We start from the raw sequence: 23,763 nt of genomic DNA, 5'->3' as shown, positions 1-23,763 counted from the left end.
GAGCACCCCCAATTCGCCCGAGTGCAAGCACTTGGTCTCTTATGCCATTTTCATTAATTCCAAAGAAGTTTGAGTAAAAATCATGTGAAATGGGAACAATCCTCAGGAATCGTCTACCTAAGCATGCATTTCCTGAGAATGGAGAAATAAACACGTAAAATGAAATGAAAAATGTGTCACCTAAGCAAAGCTAGGTTATGAGTGACATGCCTAATGGGTGTCTAAGTTTCTGGTGGACACGCACATGCAAGCTACAACCAAAGGTATAGTATCAGTACAAGAAAGTAAGAAAACATATCAAAACATGAGACACAAATCTATGCTATGTATGACGGGACAAGACAAGTCCTAACTCTAATGCAGGACTGGACTCGGACCAGAATGGCCATCCATCCTAGCTGCGCTACGTATCCCGGCCTCGGGAAGAATCGGAGCCCACGTAGTTCGATGCCCTATTCTAAATTATGATGCCTAAGACATCTAGCCCTCTATCCTAGACTCGATCTAAAAGACCGAACCAGTTATTAAAGCTTCTTGTATGATTATTAAAATTCCAGTGAATTGTGGATTTTAGGACACCCTATATGCCCTAACTAATGCAAGTTGATTAGCCTTAGGCTAATGCAGGTGGTTCCTACAATCCTATGTGTAACTAGGCTGTGCAACCTAATGAAAACCACGGGCTGACTATATGCCTAGTCTAGCCATCGGTTCGACTAAATGTCCAACCGATCGGCTCGAGGCCTCCTAACTCTAGGGACACTCACACGACAGGACATACCATATCAATACAAATCAAGACAAACTCCTAACTCTAGAACACAACCTAAACAGCTAGGACATACTCCTAACTCTAGAGGAAGATCTTTTTGAAAATGGTTTGAATATTTTTGTAACTTTGAAAGATTTAAAATTTTTATTTTTAAAGGTTTGGCTGGACTTGGGATGTGGATCCCAAGCTGCACTACGTACCTCGTGGAAGAGGATCAAGCCAACGTAGTTCGAAACGAACTCTCAAACTACGCTTATAAAAGAAAACACTCAACACTTTAGATTTTTTTTTAAGGTTTTTGATGTTTTCAAATGTTTTTTGAGTTTTAAATTTCTAATTTTTTTTGGATTTTAAAGCTTTTCCAATGCTCAGGACCTTAAAATATTTTCAATCTTAAAGGGAACACGCAAGTAACACCATAAACTAGGGCAAAGCCCTAAAGCAAAAGGGGAAACCCCGAATAAGCAACTAGCGTCTCAAAGAGACAAACCACAACAAGAAAGATAGCGTCCCAAGAAGAGAGAAAACGATCCAAGATCCCAAGCAAGCAAAGCTCTAATAAGACTGAGTTAGCCTCTAATCAAAAGCGAAGTAATCAACAACTCTAAAGGAGAAACTCCGAACTAACAACACTAAAGAGGGGAACAAATGAGTCAGAGACTCTCTAATACTACAACTTAGAGGAGGAATGAGTCAAAGACTCCCAAATAACGCCAACAGAAGAACCAATGAGTCAAAGACTTCCTAGTAATCCAACAAAAGAACGAATGAGTCAAAGACTCTCTAAAAGAAAAGAAATACGAGTCAAAGACTCCACTAACATTAACTAAAGGATTAATGAGTAAAGACTCTCTAAAAGAGATGAAAAACACGAGTCAAAGACTCCACTAACACCAACTAAAGGATATATGAGTCAAAGACTCTCTAAAGGAAAAGAAATACGAGTCAAAGACTCCACTAACACCAACTAAAGGATAAATGAGTCAAAGACTCTCTAAAAGAGATGAAAATACGAGTCAAAGACTCCACTAACACCAACTAAAGGATATATGAGTCAAAGACTCTCTAAAGGAAAAGAAACACGAGTCAAAGACTCTACTAACACCAACTAAAGGATAAATGAGTCAAAGACTCTCTAAAAGAGATGAAAATACGAGTCAAAGACTCCACTAACACCAACTAAAGGATATATGAGTCAAAGACTCTCTAAAGGAAAAGAAACACAGTCAAAGACTCTACTAACACCAACTAAAGGCTAAATGAGTCAAAGACTCTCTAAAAGAGATGAAAATACGAGTCAAAGACTCCACTAACACCAACTAAAGGATATATGAGTCAAAGACTCTCTAAAGGAAAAGAAACACAGTCAAAGACTCTACTAACACCAACTAAAGGCTAAATGAGTCAAAGACTCTCTAAAGGATAAGAAACATGAGTCAAAGACTCTACTAACACCAACTAAAGGATAAATGAATCAAAGGCTCTCTAAAAGAGATGAAAACACGAGTCAAAGACTCTACTAACACCAACTAAAGGATATATGAGTCAAAGACTCTCTAAAGGAAAAGAAACACGAGTCAAAGACTCCACTAACACCAACTAAAGGATAAATGAGTCAAAGACTCTCTAAAAGAGATGAAAACACGAGTCAAATCAGATAATATAAGATTGAAAATCTGTGATCAAGATGAGATGAGATAGCATAAGATTGCTTTCAACGGATGGATCATGAATGACTAATCCTATGAGATCTTTGAAAATGAATGGGATTTACATCCTAACCCCAAAGGAAAAGTTTTTTAATCTTCGCACATTTTATCAGTGTTACCTGAAGGCATCAACCCTAACCATAATCTAGCGGAGTGGAGAGAGGATCTCGACTCATGACTTTGTTTGTGTACCTAGGACCGATCGTAGCCATTGGAAGATGGACTACGGCCTAATCTAGACACAAATGGGTAGGATATCCTAAACTAGGCTCACACACGTGATGCACATGTGTTCGTATACTACATGCATGTGTGGGTTAATCTAGGGGTAAGGCCAAGAGTTCCCTTAGCGCGAATCCATGTTCGATATACTGTACCAGTGTCCGGCGTATCAGTACGTGAACAAGAGATCCGTTTACGTACCATAAAGGTACTAGGCTAAGGGTGGAATGCTTCTCTAGCACAGAGGCACCAGGTGATGAAATCCCAGTCAACCATGCTAGATAACACTCCGGGTTCCTAAAATAGGACGTGTGTGCATGTGAGATGCAGGGGTTTAGATGCAAGTGATGTAAGTGTGTGCAATAAGTTCGCGCAATCTATGATGCCTTCAGGTTTTGTTAGATTAAGTTTGAGTAAATGTGATGAGAAAATAAAACATACAAACTAATCACAGCATCAGGATTTTACAAAGGAAATCAGTGATTCCTAAGGTTTCTATTTTGATAATTTAATGATTGAATATGTGATGGAATATTATGATCTGGAAATTTTTAAAACAATTTGATTTTAATTCAATTTACTCAAGGATTTTAAAAGGTTTCAATTCAGATTGTAGATTTACACATCAACATATAACAAATCTTTTCAGAACAAGATGAAACTTTTACAGTAACTTCTCCTTAATTATATAAGATTATAATAAAAATTTCATAGATTTTAAATGTGGTTTGCTATTAGTTTTTCAATGTTGAAAGTTTCTGTCCAGATTGTGAATTAACACAGTAACGTATAGCAAATCAATTCAAAACAATATGAAATTTCTCTAGTATGTTTATTACAATAAGAAAGGATTACTGTAAAAGTTTCATAAATTTTAAAAATGATTTACTATTACTTTACGATTTTACAAATATCCATCCAGATTATGAATTAACAAAGAAACACATAGTAAATCAAATCCAAATCAGTTTAAACTTTATGAAAACATGTAATTCCAGTAGTAATTATCAAACAAATATTTTCAGAAGTTTTCATTGCAATTTACTATTTTTATCAGATTTAATACAGCATGCATGATTTTACGTAAAAAATCATAAACAAATATCCAACAGAAACCAAAAATCTTGAAAACTTCACGGGAGATTAGATTAGATTTAATTTGCATCTCATCCAAATTTCACTTTTGAAAACATTATAGAGTTTTTGAAAATTGGTTTTTTCCAAAAATACCCCTAGAGTTAAATGAATTTTTAAACCCTTTAAATCAAATCAAGAATTCATAAAGAAATTCGTACTAATTCAAAATCTTACAATTATGTTATGTTTAAATTTTCATTGATTTTGGATCTATGTTGACATCTTCTTAAATTCAATCTTTAGAATTTTACCCCTTTGAGGGTAAAGTTCAAAAGGTCAAATTACGGTCAAAACGAAGTCAAAATTCTTCGAAATTCCAGATTTCTACACTTCTTAATGTTCAAAACACTCAGAGATTGAAAAAAACATATTTTGAATAACAATAAGAAAAAATAAAAATAAATCACAAATTCAATCCTAGCATGCTTCTAGTTTAAGATATATGAAAGAGGGTTTTGGAATACCAACCTTGCTAGCTCTCCTTGTCTCTAGGGTAAGTAATCCTCGGATATACGCTTTGTCTTACCCTTTCAATTAGCAAAGAAAACCCCCAAAAAAAATGTTGCCGCCGATCCGTTCCGCCGTCTTCACTTTCTCTTAGAGGGAAGGATTGGGAGGTGATTGGGAGAGATAATGGAAGAAGAATATAGGGAAAGGGATTGGAGGGAGTGATTGGAAGAGATAATGGAAGAGAAAAAGATAATGGAAGATAAATCTCTCCTTTTCTCCTCCTTTTTATGGATGGGAAGGAAGATATATATAGGGAGAGAAAGAGAGAGAGAGAGATGTGTTGGTGGAGAGCTCATCATGTTGTCCCTCTTAGTGGAGAATCCATCATCATTCTTCTTAGTGGAGGGCCCATCATGTTTCTTAGTGGAGAATCCATCATCATTCTTCTTAGTGGAGGGCCCATCATGTTTCTTAGTGGAGAATCCATCATCATTCTTCTTAGTGGAGGGCCCATCATGTTTCTTAGTGGAGAATCCATCATTATTGTTCTTAGTGGAGGGCCCATCATGTTTCTTTAGTGGAGAATCCATCATTATTGTTCTTAGTGGAGGGCCCATCATGTTTCTTTAGTGGAGAATCCATCATTATTGTTCTTCATAAGAGGCCTCACAAGAGGCCCTACTGAGGCCCCACAATGTGGGCCCCACAATGTGGGCCCTCGGTTGATTCGAATTTTAAACAAATGTTCAATGCGGGCCCACCAAACGGGTCCAAATTCTCCCTCGCTTGGATTCTTATGAATAATCCCTCTCAACCTCTCACGGAAAAATGCGAAACATGGCGGAAATGATCGGATGGGGTTTCTCCCAAGCATAGCGAACTTGGGTCCGGTCAAAATGGGGTGTCTACACAAGTATAAAAATGAGGTTGAGACTCAACTTGATAAAAAGATCAAGGTGCTTAGGTCTGATAGAGGAGGAGAATATGAGTCTTCCGAATTTGAGAAAGTATGTGCAAATTTGGGAATAATTCACCAAACTACTGCACCATACACTCCGCAACAAAATGAGGTTGCTGAACGGAAGAACCGAACAATAAAAGAGATGATCAATGCCATGCGTATAAGTTCAGGTTTACCTCAGAACTTGTGGGGGGGGGGAGCAGTACTAATTACAAACTGTATTCTTAATAGAGTGCCCCACAGGAAGACATGTAAAATTTCAAATGAGTTATGGAAAGGTAGGGCTCCATCCCTTAACTTTTTAAAAGTGTGGGGGTGTCTTGCAAAAGTAGCAGTCCCTCCTCCAAAACAGATTCTTCTCGGTCCTAAGACTGTTGATTGTATTTTCATTGCCTATGCTCAAAATAGCAGTGCTTATAGATTTTTTGTTCACAAATATGAAATAAGAAATATCCATGTTAATACAATCATGGAAACAAGAGATGCTGAATTCTTTAAGGATATATATCCTGCAAAGAGAGATCAAGGTGAACCATCTCAGAAAAGATCAAGAGAATCTAATTCTGAGAATGAGGAAGTCGAGACAAATGAGCCCGAACTTCGAAGGAGCAAGAGATCAAGAACTGAAAAGTCCTTTAGTCCTGAATTTCTAACATACATGTTTGAAAGTGAACCTCAAACATTTAAAGACGCTATGTCAACTCCAGATGCTCCTTTCTGGAAAGCAGCTGTAGACAACAAAATAGATTATATCCTAAGTAATCATACTTGGGAATTGGTTGATCTTCCCCCGGGAAATAAACCAATTGGTTGTAAATGGATCTTCAGGAGAAAGCGTAAAGCTGATGACTCCATTGATAAGTACAAAGCAAGGCTAGTAGCCGAAGGGTTTCGACAAAAAGAAGGTCTAGACTACTTTGATACTTATTCACCGGTAACAAGAATAACATCAGTGAGGATGTTAATTGCTATAGCTTCGCTATACAATTTGCAGATACATCAAATGGATGTAAAAACTGCATTCTTGAATGGTGATCTTGACGAGAAGATCTATATGGAACAACCTAAAGGTTTCAAGGTCAAAGGACAAGAACACAAAGTGTGTAGAGTTGTCAAATCATTGTATGGACTTAAACAAGCTCCTAAACAATGGCATGAGAAATTTGACCCAGTCATGATACAAAATGACTATAGAATTAATGAGTGTGACAAATGTGTATACATTAAATCTAATTCACATGGTTGTCTACTCATTTGTCTATATGTCGATGACATGTTGATTCTTGATAATAACTTGAAGGTTATTGAACAGACCACGAAGATCGTCGAAAAGAATTTCGAGAAGAAAGATTTAGGTGTTGCTAATGTTAATGGTGGCATAAAAATTATAAAGAATTCGGATGGCCTAAGTTTAACATAATCTCATTACATTGAAAAGGTAATTGAGAGGTTTAAAAGGTTTGGCATTAAAGATGCGAATAATCCTTTTCTTCCATACCTAACTCTGAGAAAGAATACTGGAAACAGTGTTAGGCAGCTGGAGTACTCTTAAGTAATTGGTAGCATCATGTACATCATGAATTACACTAGGACGGATATTGCGTATTCAGTTGGTAAACTGAGTAGATACACAAGTAATTATGGTCATGAGCACTGGAATGCTTTGTTGAGAGTGTTGGGTTATCTTAAAAGAACTAAAGACTATGCTCTGCAATATAGCAGATATCCGACTGTTCTGAAAGGCTATAGTGATGCCATTTGGATTTCGGATTCTGATGGATCGAAATAGACTAGCGGATATGTATTCACGCTAGGTGGAGCTGCGGTTTAGTGGAAATCCTATAAACAAACTTTGATAGCGTGATCAACGATGGAATCTGAATTCATTACCTCAGACAAAGTTGGTGAAGAAGCAGAGTGGCGTCGACATTTTCTAGAGGAGATTCCATTATGGCCAAAACCTATGCCTGCAATTTGCATACACTGCGACAATCAAGCCATAATTGCAAGGGCATAGAATATAATATACAACGATAAGTCAAGTAATATTCGTCGTAGACACAATATCGTGAGGCAGTTGCTCTCGAATGATATAATTTCTATAGACTTTGTGAAGTTTAAGAAAAATATCACGGATCCGCTGACAAAAGGTTTGTCGAGAGAGCAAGTGATGAGTACATCGAGAGGAATGGGGTTAAAAGCCTTATCCCAATAAAGATATTCCAGGGTGGAAACTTAACCTAGGGATCAGAGATCCCGTGGACTAGGTACAATATGAGAACGTAAATTTTAGAAACTCTAATGTGAGCACTGTTTCCTATTCCTATGATGCACCAGTGCTACCTACAACGTTTTAAGGATACGATAAGCGTTTAATGATTCCTATATCTTGGGAAATCAATATTTTGGTACACCAAGTGATGTATAGTAGGATACCTTTGATAGGAATGCACCTATATGCGTGGAGCTGGCCGACTCTATAAAGCTCGACTCTATAAAATTCTTTAAAGGCAAGAATTTCTAAAGCACGCATGAATCCCGAGAGGTTCAGGGCCAAAATAATGAACACAACCGAGAACCAATCTTGGATTGGAGGGGCTCTGTGTGAGGTCTATTGTCTGGGTTTACACAAACAACTAGTGATTCAAGGCATAGTCCATCGAGTAGTTAAGTAAGTCCGATAGGCTATCACTAAAGAAGGTTCAAAGCGAAAGCTACCTATCTTGATGTAGTGTCCTTCCAAAGATACACTCAGAATTCCTCAAGTCAAAATATTTTATCTTGTTGATCCATTAAATGTGGGGGATTGTTGTAACTTAAAGTGGTTTAATGGCTCATGTCCATTATTTCCTGACAGTTACAAATTCTCCATATATTTTCTGACAGTTACAAATTCTCCATTCATTTCCTAACAGTTACAAATTCCAACAGTTTTTTTGTGAAAAGACATGTCCATTCGTTTTCTATAAATAGCAAACAAATTTCTCATTCAAGACATATTTTTCTTCTGCAGAAAGAGTTATTCTCTGAAAGAAAATTATCTTTTGATCATTCTTTTGATATCAAATCAAAATTTTTGAAGTGTTTTCTTTGAGTGTGTTGATCCAAGTAAATTTCGATCGCGTCCAAGTTTGATAGTGCTAATCAAGCCTGGTTGGAAGTATTGTATCTTGGGAAGCATTGTTCATTATCTGCAAAGCACCATAGGTAGGAACAAATCGCTTTAAGGAGATTCGGTAAACCATAGCTCACTTCCTTATTTGATTTCTTTCAAGTTTGTTACTTTGTTTATATACACAGTACTCTTACTCTTTTGTTCCGGGTTGTGGAACAAGTTTCAGCTTTATTAATCATACTTATATCTCATTAACAATTCTTTTATACATTCCAATTCTATTATTGGTTTACAACAAATAGTGATTACAGCATTCTTAAAGCGATTTTGTTCTAATTGTTTGTTGGGTTTATAGGAGAATGAAATGGCAGGAATCTTTGATGACTTGTCCGATATCCAGAACTTGAATTTCAGAGAGGACATTGCAAATGATGGAAGTGTTCCAGTGGTCAATCCGACCAACAACAATGGAATGCCTGGTAGCAATGTAACTAATGTTGCAGGTCTTCGTACCGAGACCAGAAATGGTGGCGAGGGTTCATGCCGTAAGGTTTTTGAACTCAGAATTGGTTTTACCAATACAGGCTTTATGCCTTTTGGTTCTGCTGTTGGAGGTCTGGTTCCACAAACCATTCCTCGTGGGGTGATGCTAAATCCATCAAATAAGAAGCCAGAAAATTTACTGGCGTTGGGTTCAAACAGTGGCAACAGAAAATGTACTTCTATCTGACCACTTTGAACCTTGTGAAGTTTTTGTCGGAGGTGTGCCCGATATTGTCTCCTAATGAGCATGATGTCACAACGCTTGCGGCATTGGAGGCTTGGAAACATGGTGATTTCCTTTGCCATAGCTACATTCTCAATTGTTTAGCCAACAATCTGGATGCTGTTTATAACAGTTTTGAAACAGCTAAACAATTGTGGAGTCCTTGGAGAAGAAATACAAAACCGAGGCTGCTGGCACAAAAAAGCATATCATTGCCAAATTTCTAGACTTCGAGATGGTTGATTCAAAATCAGTCATTAGATAACTTCAAGATTTGTAAATAATTTTGCATGACATCCATGCTAAGAAAATGAATTTGAGTGAGTCATTTCAAGTGGCAGTTGTGATTGAGAAGCCGCCACCTACTTGGTTAGACTTCAAGAATCACTTGAAGCACAAGCGCAAGGAGATGAGTCTAGAAGATCTCATTCTTTGGATGAGAATCGAAGAAGACAACATGAGGCAACAAACCCTTGTAAAGAACCAAAGGCAAACATTGTTGAATCTTCCAAACCCAAAAATGATGGGAAGAGAAAGAGGCTTGACCAAGAGAAAGGCAAACAAAAGGAATAGAAGAAGAATTTCCAAGGCAATTGTTACGTCTGCAACAAGCCTGGCCACCGGGCTAAAGATTACAGAAAGCGCCCGAAAAAAGGCAAGGACAAAGAAGCCAAACAAGCAAATATGACTGAGCAAGAAGATGATGAGAAGTTTACTGCTGTGGTGATGTCAGAAGTATGCTTGGTGTCTAATACCAACGACTGGTTCGTCGATACCAGTGTGTTGATAAACACTTGTTCTCATCCTATGTAGAGGCTGAAAAAGGAGAGAAGCTTTACATGGCGAACTCTGCTTCAGTAAACATTGTTGGAAAGGGAAGCGAGGTCCTGAAGTTTACTTATGGAAAGGAGCTTACCTTGAAGAATGTGTTGCATTTTTCAGAAATAAGGAAGAATCTAATTTCTAGCCTCATACTTGTCAAGAAGGGGTTCAAAATTATATTTGAATCTGACAAATTTGTACTCTCTAAGAGGGGATGTACGTGGGGAAGGGGTACTTATGTGGTAATTTGTTCAAAGCCAATGTGACTGTTATTGATGTAAAGAATAAGTTTATGTACCCAAATTCTATTATCAATAAAGATAAAAATTCAGTTTACATGGTTGTATCTCCTTTTCTATAGCATGGTAGATTAGGACATGTAAATTATGGAACTATGGAAAAGATAGCAAACTTAGGGCTAATTCCAAGATTTGATTTGAATGCAGTATACAAGTGTGAGACTTGTGTTGAAGCTAAGTTTGCTAAGAAACCTTTCAACTCAATTGAAAGGAAATCTGAACCTCTATCACTAATCCATAGTGACGTGATTTAAAGTTTGTGCAAAGTAGAGGTGGAAAGAAGTACTTCATCATGTTTGTAGATGATTGTACTCGATTTTGCTACGTTTATTTGTTCACTAGTAAAGTTGAGGCTTTAAGCATGTTTATCAAGTATAAAAATGAGATTGAGACTCAACTTGATAAAAAGATCAAGGTGCTTATGTCTGATAGAGGAGGAGAATATGAGTCTTCAGAATTTGAGAAAGTATGTGCAAATTTGGGAATAATTCACCAAACTACTGCACCATACACTCCGTAACAAAATGGTGTTGCTGAACGGAAGAACCAAACATTAAAAGAGATCGTCAATGCCATGCTTATAAGTTCAGGTTTACCTCAGAACTTGTGGGGGGGGGAGCAGTACTAACTGCAAACTCTATTATTCTTAATAGAGTGTCCCACAGGAAGACTGGTAAAATTTCATATGAGTTATGAAAAGGTAGGGCTCCATCCCTTAACTTTTTAAAAGTGTGGGGGTGTCTTGCAAAAGTAGTAGTCCCTCCTCCAAAACAGATTCGTCTGGGTCCTAAGACTGTTGATTGTATTTTCATCGGCTATGCTCAAAATAGCAGTGCTTACATATATTTTGTTCACAAATCTGAAATAAGCAATATCCATGTTAATACAATCATGGAAACAAGAGATGCTGAATTCTTTGAGGATACATATCCTACAAAGAGAGATCAAGGTGAACCTTCTCAGAAAAGATCAAGAGAATCTAATTCTGAGAATGAGGAAGTCGAAGCTAATGAGCCCGAACTTCGAAGGAGCAAGAGATCAAGAACTGAAGAGTCCTTTGGTCCTGAATTTCTAACATACATGTTGGAAAGTGAACCTCAAACATTTAAAGAGGCTATGCTAACTCCAAATGCTCATTTCTAGAAAGAAGCTGTAGACACTGAAATAGATTCTATTCTAAGTAATCATACTTGGGAATTGGTTCATCTTCCCCCGAGAAATAAACCAATTAGTTGTAAATGGATCTTCAGGAGAAAGCGTAAAGCCGATGGCTCCGTTGATAAGTACAAAGCAATGCTAGTAGCCAAAGGGTTTAGACAAAAGAAGGTCTAGACTACTTTGATACTTATTTACCGGTAACAAGAATAACATTAGTGAGGATGTTAATTGCTAGAGCTTCGCTATACAATTTGCAGATACATCAAATGAATGTAAAAACTGCTTTCTTGAATGGTGATCTTGACGAGGAGATCTACATGGAACAACCTAAAGGTTTCAAGGTCAAAGGATAAGAACACAAAGTGTGTAGACTTCTCAAATAATTGTATGGACTTAAACAAGCTCCTTAACATTGGCATGAGAAATTTGACCGAGTCATGATACAAAATGACTGTAGAATTAATGAATGTGACAAATGTGTATACATTAAATCCAATTCAGATGGTTGTGTACTCATTTGTCTATATGTCGATAACATATTGATTCTTGGTAATAACTTGAAGGTTATTGAACAAACCAAGAAGATCCTCAAAAAGAATTTCAAGATGAAAGATTTAGATGTTGCTGATGTTATACTTGGCATAAAAATTATATAGAATTCTGATGGCCTAAGTTTAACACAATCTCACTACATTGAAAAAGTAATTGAGAGGTGTTAAACGTTTGGCATTAAAGATGCGAATAATCCTTTTCTTCCATACCTAACTTTGAGAAAGAATACTGGAAATAGTATTAGGCAGCTGGAGTACTCTCAAGTAATTGGTAGCATTATGTACATCATGAATTGCACTAGACCGGATATTGCGTATTTAGTTAGTAAACTGAGTAGATACACAAGTAATCTTGGTCATGAGCATTGGAATGCTTTATTGAGAGTGTTGGGTTATCTTAAAAGAACTAAAGACTATGCTCTGCAATATAGCAGATATCCGGCTGTTCTGGAAGGCTAAAGTGATGCCAATTGGATTTCAGATTCTGATGAATCAAAATCGACTAGCGGATATGTATTCACGCTAGGTGGAGCTGCAGTTTCATGAAAATCCTCTAAACAAACTTTGATAGCGCGCTCAACGATGGAATCTGAATTCATTGCCTTAGACAAAGCTGGTGAAGAAGCAGAGTGGCTTCGACATTTTCTGGAGGATATTCCATTATGGCCAAAACCTATGCATGCAATTTGCATACACTGCGACAATCAAGCTGCAATTGCAAGGGCACATAATGCAATATGCAACGGTAAGTCTAGACATATTCATCTTAGACACAATACCGTGAGGCAGTTGCTCTCGAATGGTATAATTTTCATAGACTTTGTGAAGTCTAAGGAAAATATTGCGGATCAGCTGACAAAAGGTTTGTCGAGAGGGCAAGTGAACTGCGCATCGAGGGGAATGGGGTTTAAAGCCTTAACTCAATAAAGAGATTTCAGGGTGGAAACCTAACCTAGCGATCGGAGATCCGGTGGACTAGGTTCAATAGGAAAACGTAAATTTTGGAAACTCTAATGTGAGCACTGTTTCCTATTCCTATGATGCACTAGTGCTACCTACAATTGTAAACACCCCATTTTGACCGGACCCTAAAAATTGAATAAAGAATCAATGTCGAATAAAATCCCGAAATCGAATCTCAAAATTTTCGAAAAATACCCGTTTCCAGATGATTTTTGAAATCTTTTGAAAGCCTGGGTGAACTCTGAACCCATTGACATCCTCCATTAAATTGCCCTAACCTTCTATTTCATTTTTGCAAAAATTTGAAAGAGTTACAAAATACCCGCGAGTTTTGGTATTAGCACTCTCCCATTTGTACTACTAGGCTCCAAATAACATTTTCACTAACCCATCTTGTCTTTCAGTGTTTATCAAAGGTCATTACATTTCCTAAGAAGCTCTCAGAAGCCTTTTAGAGCCGAATATGCAAGATCAGTTGGTGTGCTTATCTAAACATGGTTGTGTCAATAACATTTCAAAAAAAAAAATCATTTATCCCACCCCATTCAGGATGAAAGAGAGTGAGCAATACACTAGTAGGGGCTGTCCAGGGCAAGGAGCAGGGGTGCAAATTTATCATTTCCCTTTACATGAGGGGGGGGTTGAATTAGAAAATGAATGGGTTGTCCAAGAGAAAAAGAGTAGTTATAAATACACTTGAGGAGGGTTGTCTATAGAAAATAAAGGGGGTGTTAAGGTATCATTTTCCTTTAAAAGGCCATCCGATTAGGGTTGAAGGAGAGCTCATTTTAGGGCAGCCGCAAGAGACTTGCAGAGGGAGAGAAGAGAGGGAGCCAAGGCACCACCATCACAGCCCCCATCTCTAATCCACCTCAATTAAACCACCATTTCTATCCCCACAGCCACCTCCCTTGAAACCATCTCTGTCCAACCCCTCTTCCAACCTCGGCCACCGGAATCCGACCACCGGAATCCGGCACCGCCACCATCCACCTCTACAAATTCAACCCACCTCCATTCCTATCGCAGCCACCACCACCCCTTCAAGCCACCACCTCCACCATTAAACCCTCTTCTATCCCACCACCGACTATACCATCATCTCTTTCCCCTTTTTACCTCCTCTCTAACCCTCTTTCTCCGGCAAGGTCTCATCAAAATCCGACAAACCCACCTCCATTTCCCATTTATACAAACCCATTTTCGTTAGAAACAGGGAAAGGGATCCCTTTTTTTGTAGAGAAAATCAAGAGGGGGCTGCTAGGGTTTCAAAAGGAAGAGTGGGGGAGAGAGAGCTTGTCCCCATCATAGGCACCATTTTCTCCAACCTCATTCTCGCCGGCCGGCCGGCCATCTTCTTCCACCATCACCAAAGCCACCCCATACCCAATCACCACCATCACTAACTTTAACCCATTCCACTCCCAACCACCATCCCATCAAACCCACTTGGATTTTCACCCATTTGCAGCCACTCCAAAACCCACCTCATCCCCTGTTTTTAACATCAGCCATCTCTCCACCCTATCATCCACCATCATCTATTCCCTTGATTTCCATCTCTATTACAACCCCCTACCTTCAACACCATTAGCATTTTCATCATCTATCATCTCCTCAACAGCAGCCCCAAAGCCCATTTTCATCCCCTCGTTCAACTCTATTTCCTCTAAAATTAAACTAAACACCTTTCAATTCAAAACCTCAGATCTTACCCCATTACATCACTAATTCCAACCATTCCCTATAGCCAGCTGCCAATTCTCACTCGCTCTCTCTCAGATTGTTGCGGAGATTCACGGCATTGTCGAGGATTCTAGGAAAGGCAAAGGCGGATATGCTGATTGAGAAATTAAATAACCGCAAGTGCACGGATCGTGTAAATACGGGTCGAACTCAGGGAAGAGAAATCTAGTTGTTAATCCTATTCTTTTACCGATTAGAATACTAGCTATGATATAATGTTGCCTGGAATGAACTCACGATTTCAGTGGACTTAGACTTCGGAGCCAACACTATATATAAGCGTATATTCTATTCAATCTAAGAATCAAATTCAACTAAGATCTTTTTGATTTAAAATCCTAATTTAGGCAAAGTGTACCAAGGTTCTAATGATCTCTTTTAACTACTTATCTAATTTAATTAGAAAACCAAAATTCTAAGGGCCTAAGTAAATTGGAAAATTACAAAAGTAATTTGGAACAGTGTAAAATCCTTAATTCAATATAAAAGATTACTTAGGGTTAGAATCCACCATGGGCTTGGATTAGATTGATTAATTAAAATAATTTTTGTGTATTGAATTGTATATTTGATAATTAGTCTATGGGAAATAAGATCAATGGATGTCATTGCCCATGAGTAATTTATCAAAGACACACTCCTATTTTAAAGGCTATATAAATATTTATAATGTTCATAGAAATCACTCATACGAAAGGGGAAAGCCAATGGCATGAATGATTGGTATGCAACAATTATAAACCATTAATTCCATACCATTAAATTTAATTAAAAACCTTTCTCCTTCCCCATGGTTTCATCTAAACCCTAAGTATATAGAATTTAGTTACTCATGAAGAAAGTCAAAGACAAAAATAAAAAGTAGAAAGAAGAGAATTGCCATTAAGAACTTGAGAATGAAAAAGAAAATAAAAAGAACTCTTCTTTAATTGAAATTGAAAGCAAAAATACATCAAATTGTAATTTAAAATAAAGAGCAAAATAAGAAAAACTTATTCTTTTTCCCCTTCAATGGTTGAATCATTGTCCTCCTTCAAGCCTTGATCGAATTCCTCTCGTCGATACGAGTCCAACGGATCCAACCACGCGCGAATCGGAGCTAAAACGAAGAAGTTATGGTCCGTTGAACTTTTAGAAAAAAAATAAAAAAACTGTTGAAGACGCGACAAGACGAGACGAGACGAGAATAAAAATTCAAGAAGATGGGAGAGAGTTCAAGAGAGATTGATATATAGATTTTGGGTGAGAAAGGTTGCTAAATTAAGGGATTGAAAAAAATGTAAGGTGGAGATTAAAGAGCTAATCTTAGGAAACAAATGAAAGGACAAGATTAAGGCTTGAATGGGCTTTCTATATCTATTCTAAAAAACACATGGGTTGCTTTCCTATTTTTTTTTCTTTCCAAAGGTTTGTCTAAAACCTTCTAATTATTTTGTCAATCAACTTTCTAAAAATAATGGGAAGTTTCCAAGTTGAGGAATATGTGCATGAAAGGACCAAATTGTCCCTATCTTTCGAATGAATTGCAACCATGCCATATACTTTCGCAAATGGCAAATCTACCATTCCTTTGTAATGCACATAAACAACAAATAATTTCCTTCTCCTCTCTTGATTGTTTCAATCTCAACCATTGGAATTAAGATCTTTCTCTTCTCTTGTTTTCATCATCCATCCTTGAAATTTCATCTTTCAACGCAAAGTAAGGGGGTGTGGCATTATCAATTTGTCCTACTAAAGCATCATGCCAATTCGGCCAACTAAGTCATCTTGAAACTTTGGATTCTCATGGCAATTGGTCATTTCTTCACTATTTTCATATGTTAAGCTCAATTTCCTTCATAATTCCAATAGAAATCCTGAAACAACAAAAACAACAAAAATATCTTAGTAGCACCGCTTAAAACATAAAATATGCATGCATCCTACCACTACCATTCACACATAAATGTGTTCATCAAATTCCCTCATACTTGAGCTTTGCTTGTCCTCAAGCAAATAAGAAGAAAATAAAGAAAAATAGAAACAAAATAAAATCCTACCTCATTTTCGTAGGAATCACGATTGCACTTAGCATGTGCAACAAGCCTTTAAACCCCTAGGTTACCCTAGTGAACGAGTTTTGTCTCGTGAGTGTTTGTAGTGAATATACACACAAAATTCCAAAAATTTAACTTTCTAAAAATAAAACTTTCTTTTACAAATCCAAAATATAGAATAAAGCCAAAGATTTCTGATGCTTTTTTCTTTGATAAATTACTCAAAATAGAAGAAGAGAAATACCCCCATACTTAAACTTTGCATCCTATTCTAAGTTGGAAAATTATAAAAATATTTTAATCAAGGAATCCTCTTTTGAATTTGTCTTACTTTGGTCCCTTAAACTTGCCTCTAATGTAATCGTACCATAAAAGAAATTTGATTCGGAAACTTCGTAGAAAACTTACAAATTTATATGGTCCACCATATTTTCAACTTTTCCCATAGTTTCTAAGAATAGAGCTCATTTTTTGTAATCCTCTACTGCTTTTGGCGTGAATGACATGCAGGGCATGCACCAGACACCCAGGCTACTAAGTAGTGTCCGATTAATCTTTGATTTGCATATGTCATAGACATTGATGCATATGAGTTCAAACTTTACCTTTGATTAGGTGCAATGCTTTGATTTATTAAGCTTTCTAATTGACCCATGTATGGAGTTTTAAGTCAGTTGCTCTTAAGCCAGTTGGCTTTAAGGAACTAGGCATAAAAACCCTTCAGACTTAATAGCTCAAGTCAAAAAGGCTACAAATCAAAACTATAATCAAGAAGCAAACTTTCTAAAAATCATTCTTTATTTCTTTGTTTCAACCTTTCTTTCCTTTTTATCCATACCATATAAAAAGCAAGTTTATATTTCTATTTCTTATTCAAATCCTTTTAAAAGAAAGATTCCAAAAGAAAACAAAACTAAGAAAGGAAAGTATTCTTTCTAATTTTTCAAATTCCAAAATTAAAATATCCACTAACTTTCTTTCTTAAAATAGGAAAACAACTTTCTTTTTAAGAATACCAAGTTCTTTCTAATTTGAAAAATTACCAAAAACAAAACGAAAAGAAAATTTCTAACTTTAACTTATAGAACAGACTAGAGAATGAAAGTTTCTAAAAGCTACCCCCCCATACTTGAATTATGCATTGTCCTCAATGCGTTAAAAATAGAAAGAAAAAATATGAGGACTAAAAAAAGAAAGGAGGGTACGTACCGTATTTGTTTAGGCATGATTCGAATAGGAAGGTTCATGGAGATCCATGACCTCTTCCATATCCGGCTTTGACAACTCAATAAACGGCTTTAATCTTTGACCATTAACTTTAAAAATCTCACCATTGCTGGGATTTAGAACCTCGACCGCACCATGGGAGAAAACTTTGTTAACCACATATGGTCCATCCCAACGGGATCTTAACTTACCTAGAAAGATATGCATTTTTTAATTGTAGAGAAGCACTTTTTCGCCCTCTTGAAATGATTTTCTCAAAATATGTTTGTCATGAAAAGCTTTTGTCTTCTCTTTATAGATCTTTGCATTCTCGTACGCTTCATTGCGCAACTCCTCCAATTCAGAAAGTTGTAATCGCCTTTGAACACCTGCAGAAGACAAATCAAAGTTTAGTTTCTTAATAGCCCAAAAAGCTTTATGTTCCAATTCAACCGGGAGGTGACAAGCTTTGCCATACACAAAGTGGTAAGGAGACTGACCAAGATCAGTCTTGAATGCCGTCCTATGAGCCCACAAGGCATCCACTAATCTAATGGACCAATCTTTGCGGTTTGGATTCACTGTCTTCTCCAAAATTTGCTTAATTTGCCTATTTGAAACCTCCACTTGGCCACTCATTTGAGGATGATAAGGGGTGGCCAACTTAGGAGTAATACCATATTTCTTCATAAGAGCTTCAAACGGTCTATTACAAAAGTGCTTACCCCTATCACTAATGATGGCACGAGGTGTACCGAAGCGTGAAAAAATATTTTCTTTAAGAAACTTGACCACCACCTTGTGGTCATTGGATTTGTAAGCAATGGCTTCAATCAATTTTGACACATAATCTACACCTAACAAAATATACAAGTTTCCAAAAAAGTTGGGAAATGGTCCCATAAAATCAATACCCCACACATCGAAGATTTCTACCACTAAGATCGAGTTGAGGGGCATCATATTTCGCTTTGTAACTCTACCTAATGACTGACAAGATCTACATGCCTTACAAAAATCAAAAGCATCCCTAAAAAGACTTGGCTAATAGAAACCACACTGTAAAACTTTGTGCGCGGTTTTCTTTGCACTAAAGTGGCCACCACAGGCTTGATCATGGCAAAAAGATAGAATCGATTGGTGCTCATGATCGGGCACACATCGTCGGACAATTTGATCCGAACAAGTTTTGAACAAATAGGGATCATCCCAAAAGAAATACTTTACCTGTGAGTGAAACCGGTATTTGTCTTGGTTGGACCAATGATCCAGTGTAGCACCTGTAACCAAGTAATTCACAATATCCGCATACCATGGCTCACTAGAAATAGCAAACAATTGCTCATCAGGGAAGTTTTCATTAATTGGACCTTCGTCATTCTTTGCATTAGGAAGTCTAGACAAGTGATCGGCAACCAAGTTTTCCGTACCCTTTTTATCTCTAATCTTCAAATCAAACTCTTGAAGAAGTAAAACCCACCTAATGAGGCGAGCTTTAGCATCATTCTTTCCAACAAGATACTTAATTGCCGAATGATCGATATAAATTATCACATGCGATCCAATCAAGTAGGACCGAAACTTCTCTAATGCAAACACAACAGCTAAGAATTCTTTTTCTGTAGTGGTGTAGTTGAGTTGTGCATCATTGAGAGTCCTACTTGCATAATAGATGACACGCGATAATTTATTGAATCTTTGACCCAACACGGCTCCTATTGCAAAGTCGGAAGGATCACACATAATTTCAAACGGTTCGGTCCAATTAGGTGCTCGAATGATGGGAGCCGTAGTTAGCTCCTTTTTCAAACACTCAAAAGAATCGAAGCATTCTTTAGAAAACTCAAATTTTTGATCTTTTGCTAACAAGTTGGTTAGAGGCCTAGCATTTTTAGAAAAATCTTTTATAAAACGCCGGTAAAAGCCCGCATGGCCCAAAAATGATCGAATATCCTTCACACTTTTGGGCGGTGGAAGATGGACAATGAGATCCACCTTGGCTTTATCAACCTTAATTCCCTCTTTAGAAATCACATGACCTAGAACTATGCCCTCTTTTACCATAAAATGACACTTTTCCCAATTGAGGACAAGGTTCTTTTCTCTACTCCTTTCTAAGACCAATTTTAAGTGATGTAAACATTCGGCATAGGTGAAGCCATGAATAGAAAAATCATCCATAAAAACCTCTAAGAAGGTCTCCACGATGTCAGAAAAGATACTCATCATGCATCTTTGGAAAGTTGCCGGAGCATTGCATAACCCAAAAGGCATGCGTCTATAAGCAAACGTTCCAAAGGGGCATGTGAATGTCGTTTTCTCTTGATCTTCAGGAGCAATGGGAATTTGGTTGTAACCGGAATATCCATCAAGAAAGCAATAATACTCATGACCCGCTAATCTTTCTAACATTTGATCAATAAAAGGCAAAGGAAAGTGATCCTTCCAAGTAGCGGCATTAAGCTTTTGGTAGTCAATACAAACTCGCCACCCTGTTTGAATGTGAGTTGGAATAAGCTCATTGGTGGCAGATTGTATAACCGTGACTCCTGACTTCTTAGGCACTACTTGGACGGGACTCACCCATTGGCTATCCGAGATGGGATAAATGATCCCATTATCTAACCATTTAAAAATTTCTTTTTGGATGGCTTCCTTCATCACAGGATTAGCCCTTCTTTGATGTTCCCTTGAAGGTTTGGCACCCTCAACGAGATGGATGTGATGTTGCACAATCGAATGGCTAATTCCTTTGATGTCGGTCATTGTCCAACCTATGGCTTCCTTGTTATCTTTTAGCAATTTAATGAGTTCCTCCTCTTGAGGGGAGGTTAGGTCCGCAGCAATTATTACAGGCAAAGTACAATTATCACCCAAAAATGCATAACGTAAATGAGAAGGCAAGGGCTTCAACTCCAATTGTGGCGCTTCTTCGATTGATGTCTTTGGAAGAGATGTTGCAAGTGGTCCAACGGGCTCCACATTTTGAATGGCAAAAGCTTTAGAAAAGAAGTCATCTCCTCCATCATCTCCTAATGCATCCAAGCATTCTTGGAATCCTGCATCAAAATCAATTTCAAAGTTATAAACAATATTATCAGGAAAGGAATGCAACATATTGATTTCTTCATAAAAATTTGGTTGCTTACCCAATCTAAAGACATTAAAATCAACCGATGTGTTTCCAAAAGACAATTTTATTAAGCCATTCCTACAGTTAATTAAAGCATTGCTAGTAGCAAGGAAAGGCCTACCAAGGATGATAGGGATTTGATCCTTGATATTAGCAACGGGTTCGGTATCTAACACAACAAAATCTACGGAAAATAAAAAATCACCTACTTTAACTAACACATCCTCAACCATCCCTTTGGGTGTTTTAATTGATCTATCCGCCAATTGAAAAGTGACGGTGGTTGGTTTGAGGTCTCCTAATCCTAGTTGCTTAAATACAGAAAAAGGCAAGAGATTTACACTTGCACTCAAATCCAAAAGAGCATGTTCAATATTTGTGTTACCAATAGTGCAAGAAATAGTAGGACATCCTGGATCCTTATACTTAGCCACCATTTGCTGAGACAAGATGGAACTTATATTTGCGGCCAAGAAAGCTTTCTTAGGCACATTAGTTGTGCGCTTTTGTGTGCACAAATCTTTCAACACTTTGGCATAAGCAGGGACCTGAGAAATCGCATCTAATAAAGGAATGTTAATTTGCACTTGTTTAAACACATTTAAAATTTTATCCATGGCATCCACCTTCTTATTATTAGCAAGTCTCCTTGGAAAAGGAGCTTTAGGAATGAAATCTCGTGCAGGGGGAGAAGTTACCTCTTCTGGACTTACCTGTTTGGGCTCCTCTTCTGAGCCTGTGGAGGAAAGTTCTTCACTTACCTCCTTTGGAAGATCTTGCGCATTTTTAGAAGGTTCAGATCTGACCTCCTCCTTGTGGTAATCTCTACCACTTCTTAAAGCATATACGGCATTACATTCGTTGGAGGGCTCTTGCGGCGGCAAAATTGGTTGAATGGCATTCAACTGATTTGGCGGTACCTGTTGATTCACATTCATATTCACGTTCCTTGGATTAGGAACGGGTTGACTTGGCATCTTTCCCTTTTCCCTCTCATGGAACGCCATGGCAAGTTGGGAGATTTGCTTCTCCATGTTGTGTTGGCTTGTCATGAAAGTGCTAGTGAGAAGTTCTATGCTTTTTTCTAAGGAAGCTATGCGTGCCGACTCTCCTTGTTTTTGAAAACCCGGCGGTTGCTGATTTGAAACATTATTAATCATGGGGTTTTGAAAAGTAGGAGGGGAAGGGGATGGCCGAACAAAAGTGGGAGGGAAGGTGGGCCTAGGTTGGCCGAATTGGCCTTGGCCTTGGAAATTAGATGGCCCACTTTGACTCCATGAAAAGTTGGGATGATTTCTCCATCCCGGATTATTAGTGCTAGAGTAAGGATTATTAGCATAAAGAGTACTCACATTCTCATTAGAATTACCAAATTTAGCAAGAGTTGGACACTCTTCCATGACATGGTCCGTGGCTTGACACCAATTACACATGGGAACACTATGTGCAATTTGATTGACTTCTGAGGGTCCTTTGACAACTATTGCTTCTAGCCTTTTGATTAGGCTATCAAGATGGGCCTCTTTTGCCATGTCACCCTCTATTAGAAATCCCTTAGTTGAAGTGGCTCTCTCACCGTCTTGAGTGGATTCCCACTCTCTTGTTTTGTCCGCCAAATCAAGAAAGAAGTTCCATGCCGCGGCCTCATCCGTAAAAGATGTAAAACCGTTAGGACACATGGATTCAAGAAGTTGCTTTGTTTGGTAATCTATGCCCTCATAAACAATTTGGCATAAGTGCCACAAATCAATTCCATGGTGAGGACAGTCTTGGAGTAGGTCTTTGAACCTCTCCATAAACTTAGAAAATGACTCTAATGGCTTTTGTTTGAATTGTAAAATATCGTTCCTAAGCTTATTAGTTTTATGTAATGGAAAAAACTTTTTTAGGAAAGCGACGGCGAACTCCTCCCAAGTGGTGATGGAGTTCGTTGATAAGCCATAGAACCACTTTTTGGCTCCATCCATGAGTGAAAACGTAATAAACCGCAACTTTACCGCATCATCGGTAAGTTGTTGCAATTTAATCAAAGCACATACATCTTCAAACTCACGCAAAAATAAATAAGCATACTCTGAAGGGAGGTGTGGGACCCGATCCCGCGAGAGGGGTGGGGGGCGCGAGCCGCCGCGCACTATCTCTTGGTCTCTCGTACCCACGCGATTGGCGTGTGCCTTTCATTATTGATTTTAATTCGTCTTTTATGTGAACTTGGGATCACTAAGACAATCCGAATTCCACACAAAAGAGACTGACAGAGTCGCCACCTAGATGTGGGATCTAGGACCCATAATTAACCAGAAATCTAGACTCGCTACCTGGTTACAAGAATGGAAGGTATGGGGATTTATCCACCATATGCACCATTCCTGCCCGATAATCGGTCTTCAATTCTAAAAGTTAACTCTTTTAAATTTATTTTAAATGGCTCATTCAACCCTATGTTAATGTGCGAACTAAGTGACATGCATCCTAAAATCTAGTTTCAATGGGAATCCTAAATGTGTATCTTGATTTATTAATTTGTCTGGGTTCAATCTAAGTGAAAGTTCTCCTAGAATTCTAATTTCATGGAAAGCCCTAAATGATTTGATTAAGCATTTATAAGAAAATTAATATCCAAAACACCACAATTTGTTGTGGTGCCGACTCGCGGGTGGTATGCCGTCAGACATCCAAGCTGCCTACGTACCCAAGCCTCACTGGGATCAGAG

At 37.8% G+C, this 23,763-nt stretch overlaps 1 non-coding gene across 1 annotated transcript; it reads left to right on the top strand.

The window, feature by feature from the left end:
• The first annotated feature begins 22,798 nt into the window (after window positions 1-22,798).
• Window positions 22,799-22,905, top strand: LOC143845681 (small nucleolar RNA R71). The gene has a single exon (XR_013234490.1). It is a non-coding gene; the product is annotated as a small nucleolar RNA R71 (small nucleolar RNA).
• The last annotated feature ends 858 nt before the right edge of the window (window positions 22,906-23,763 follow it).

Source organism: Tasmannia lanceolata, unplaced genomic scaffold (assembly GCF_043159265.1).
Source record: "Tasmannia lanceolata isolate RefF3 unplaced genomic scaffold, GAP_Taslan_0.1 ptg000002l, whole genome shotgun sequence".
NCBI lineage: Eukaryota > Viridiplantae > Streptophyta > Magnoliopsida > Canellales > Winteraceae > Tasmannia > Tasmannia lanceolata.
Note: the sequence above shows the minus strand (reverse complement) of the source record. Positions and strands in the feature narration are given on the sequence as shown.